Source organism: Aotus nancymaae, unplaced genomic scaffold, assembly GCF_030222135.1.
Source record: "Aotus nancymaae isolate 86718 unplaced genomic scaffold, 86718_ANA_hifiasm-v0.15.2.pri h1tg000092l, whole genome shotgun sequence".
In the NCBI taxonomy this organism is placed as follows: domain Eukaryota; kingdom Metazoa; phylum Chordata; class Mammalia; order Primates; family Aotidae; genus Aotus; species Aotus nancymaae.
In genome coordinates, this window is record NW_026988507.1 from 11,800,128 (window position 1) to 11,804,886 (window position 4,759).

At 33.7% G+C, this 4,759-nt stretch overlaps 1 pseudogene; it reads right to left on the minus strand.

The window, feature by feature from the left end:
* Positions 1 to 2,375: 2,375 nt before the first annotated feature.
* On the minus strand, positions 2,376 to 2,494 carry LOC135271843 (U6atac minor spliceosomal RNA; annotated as a pseudogene).
* Positions 2,495 to 4,759: the final 2,265 nt, after the last annotated feature.

The window sequence follows — 4,759 nt, forward strand, 5'->3', positions numbered from 1 at the left end:
TTTGGTACTGATGAAAGTACTATCTTGCTGGATATTTGTAAGGATACAATGTAATAGCATCGGGTGTTACCTATCAATATCATCTTCACTTTCTTTCTTTTCTTTCTCCAGTCATCCCATCCCAACCTGTCAATACCTGTCCGTCCACCCTATTCTTTCATTTTAATTCCCAAAGGGCAAGCTATATTAAAACATCAGCTTTTCCTTTCTTTTTACTTTCTTCTAGTTAAAACAGCAAAATGTGGCTCATTTTAAATAATAGTCCAAATTTCATACATACAGAGCATTTATAAAAAATATCAACTCCATATTACCAAAAATACCAACTCTATGTGATAAGACAAAAATATCCACCAGCATACTCTAACTAGCTAATAGTGGTCTAAAATTCATAGCAATATGAAAAATGGCAGGTTTAGTTATGCTATTTTAAAGTTATCTTTACTTCAATTTCTTTATGTGATTTGAGTTAAAAATAAAAAGAAATGTATACAACTGTATTCTCACCTTGAACAAACTTTTTCGTTTTTTAGTTTCATTGTTTTCTCCAACATTGTGAACCATAATACATTTCCCTGCAATTTCATTTGCTGAAAGAATGTAGAGAGTAACACACTTTATATATGGCAGAATGCACAGTTAAATTCAATAATTTGATCAGAGATAATCGCAACATTGTTAAGATTAAAGTAGCAGATATTATAAGTTATCAGGAGGACTTAATTTAAAAGTTTAAATCAGCAAACTATTTTTAAGTCGTTCTGATTCCATGAAACTTTAAAATGTTTACTGATCATTCATGATGTACAAAATCGATTAAGTGGAAAAAAGGTTAAACAAAATGTCTCCGATAGACGGTTAGAATCAGAAAAGACAGAATAGGATAAGCTATACAGTACATGGGAGAAGATAATGCAATCCATAAAAAGGGGGCATGCAATAACTATAGAGCAACTCTTACAAGGGAAAGACCGTATTCTGAAACGGCGTGTGAAACGGTGGCCAAGGACAGTCTGATGGAGACTGGGACATTAAAATTGGGACTGAAAGGAAGTACAGTTTCAAGAGAGTGGTAGAAACTCTTTAAAGAAGGGTAGTGTAAGACTAGAAGTAGACAGAGTCATGTTTAGACGAATAATGAATTGTAGTTTTGTTCAGTTTAAGGCAGATTGGGTTAGAATATTTCTTGGAAGTAATATATGGAGGCCTCTAAAGCCATATTAAAGATTTAAACTTAATTTCATAACCAGTAAGGAGTTGCATGTTTGAGGCTCTGCTTATGAAAACGGATTTGTCAATTGCAATTAAAAGTATTTGAAAGGGAGAAGAGTGTGGAAAATTAGCAATTGTTTAGCTTAAAGTAATAAGGGTCGGAGATGAACAGGTGTACACTAGAATGTTAAGAAGGTAACAAAAGTGAGAACTATTGAAGAGGCAGCATTTATAGAACTTTCAATAATTCTGAAGCATAATATGCATGCCCCTAAGAGCCTATATCTTAAATTTACTCTGAAGTATACATAAATTCACTTAATTTTCAAAAACTAACACCCAGATCAAAGAAAAGAATATTTAACCTCAGAAGACTCCTGCTTCCACCCATTATATTGACTTTTAACAGCATAGATTATTTTCAGTTTCTTTGATACTTTATGTAAATAAAATCCATTATATTCATTTTGTCTGTCTTCTTCATGTTCCTTGTGAATATTTATGCACATTTTTGTGTGTTGGCAGTCTCACTGCTGTACAGTATTACACTATGTAGGCAGACAATAATTAATTCACCCATTCAACTGTTTCTGGGCATTAGGGTAGTTTTCAGTTTGCAGTAATAACATATAACGCTGCTATGAGCTTTTGTGTTCATGCATTTTGGTGACTGTATCTAAAATTTATGTTGGATATATACCTCAGGATGGAATCACTGAGTCATGTACATACGCAGCTTTAGTAGATAATGACAGTTTTCTAAAGTAGTTGTACCAGTTAACAATCACATCAGCCATAAATGAGAGTTTCAGTTGCTTTGTATCCTTACAAATATTTTGCATTTTCTTTTTTTTAACATTTTAGTCCTACTGGCAGGTGTATAGTAGTTTGTCTTGATGGGTTTCATTTGCATGTCTTTTAAATAATTTGTAAAATTACCATTTTTTTCCTTGTTTTTTTTTCCATTTGTATAATCTCTTTTGAGAAGTGGTAAGAGCTTCTCAAATAATCTGGATATAATTCCTTTATCAGATATATATGTAGCAAATAACTTCTTTCACTCTCCAAATTGCCATTTCACTTCTTAATTTTGTTTTTTGATGAAGACAAGTTTTTAATTTTAATGTGATTTAATGTATCCATTTTATCTTCTTTACTTCATGCAGAGGACATCGTTAGATGTCAAAGTAAGTAACAATACCTTAACCATTAATCTTTTGTTTAGTTGACTAGAATCTTCTTAACCTTTTTAAGGAGAATGCTAACTTCTTTTATATAACACACATTTACAGGATTTTACAAGTAAAGGAGAAGATATAAAGATTTACTCCAAATTACCTGTTCTGGGTGAACAGGAGTTACTACTGACAAAATCAGGTAAGTCAGTGAAATTCCTATATTTAGGGGCAAATATGGTTTTGACTTTAGACACACTGAGTTTGAGGTATTTATGAAACATCTAAGTGGATATGTCTAGTAGGCCTCAGATTTCAGCAGGAGGATGATGGTCAGAACTGTGGAAGTGTTTGGAATTACTGAGGGGAACACTACACACACAAGAATGTGACCGAGAGCAGAACCTTAATATATGCCTCCAGGTAGTGGTTGGAGGGGGATATTACCAATCCATATTTCAAATCGTCTCTTAGAAATTTTAACTAGAAGCATCCTTGCCTCATACTAGATGCATTTAAAACAGAACTCATTATTCTCTATCCCCCGCTGCTCCCACTGTACTTCTCATTTCTGGTAGTATGAGCCGTGATTATTCCAGCCACTCAGAGGCCAAACTTGGGAGCCAATGGTGACTCCTCTCGTTTTCATACCTTTAGTTTGTCATAAAGGTCTGTAAGTTGTTCCACTCATTTCTCTCTTTTTTTTTTTTTTTTTTTTAGCTTCTGTTTACTGAGCCAGGCACTGTACAAAGTGGTTACATAAATATGTCTTTTAATTCTCACAAAATCCTATTAGGAAGTTGGGACTTAGGAGTTTAACTTTCTGATGGTCACATAGAGTCAGGATTCCAACCCAGATATATGACAGTCTGAAGTCATCTAACTACTGTGTTTTCTTTCTTCACACGATCACCACATCTACAGTTCTAAAACTCTTTCACAATGTTACCTTTTCTACACCCCCTTTTCTCATGCAATAAAGTATGAAAGGCCTCTGGCTTATATGGAAAGCCCTCTATAATATGATTTCCATCCATTTCTTCAGACTCATGGATATTTACATTACACTTATGTTTGTACTTTAATATTACTTTATTTTGTTGTTCCAATGATTCTAGCTTTGGTCACTGGGAACTCTTTCTGTTGGCCCCTATGACTCTTTGACACAGAGGCACAACGTTCATCACTGTGAGATTTTTTTCTTTTACTATTTTCTTACTTTCTGGCACTAGTAGATGCTCCAAGGACATTTTGTATATTTTTCATCCTAGTCTTAAGATCAGCCATTTCTCTAATGAGTCTTTGTTTCCTTATTGGAGAATGGCATGAGAAATCAAGATCTGGGCATCGGGCGTGACTGTAGCTTCTGCAGCATCATTGCTTCCAGGCTGTCTCAGCTTGAAAGGAAATTTGTGCATACTAATCTCTTTATGCAAGTTACATTTTATATGTCACATGTGTTTACATTAAGCTAAGCGTGAGTTCATATTGATAACTTCAATATATTTCCAAGTCTAATTCTTTATGACACGTATTATTCTAGCCTCCTTTCTTTGCTTATTTGTAACCTTCCATACCAAGAGTGAGAAACATTGCTCCCAATTAAGTAAATACATCCCACGTATTGACTTAATTTCTCAATTCCGGTATACATATTTAATGGTTTCAGAATTGTTAACCTATAACTCTGTGAGAAATAACCTTATCTACTAGAGTATAATGCTTATGTTTTGTCTTTAGTCCTACAGACCATATTCATTTTCAAATTCAGAACCATTTACCCCCACTGTAGTAATACAGTTAGATTCCTTTGCTGCATTCTACAGTTCCATTCTAATTCCATTTACATTGACCACCTAAATGACTTTTAAACATTTTCATACAATAGGGTTAACTCTGTGTGCTGTAAAATTCTATGGGTTTTGACAAATGTGTAGTGTTAGGCAGTCACCACTACAGTATCATACAGAATCATTTTCAACACTCTCAAAACAATCCCTATGTTTCATATTCAACTCTCCTTCTTCCAAACCCTTGGCAATGACTGATTGGTTTTTCAAGTCCAAATTTTGCCTTTTTCAAAATGTAACATAATTGGCAACATATAGTACATAGCCTTTTCAGATTGGCTTTTTTTCATTTGGCAGCATGCATTTAAGATGGATTTGTATCAGTTTATACTTTGATAGCTCAATCCTTTTTTATTGCTGAATAGCATTATATTATATGAATGTCCTTGAATTTGTCTACCTATGAAAAGACATCTTGGTTGTTTTCAGTTTGAGGCCATTATGAATAAAGCTGCTACAAACATTTGTATGTAAGTTTTATATGAACGTAAGTTTTCAAAGCACTTGGGTAAATATCTAGGA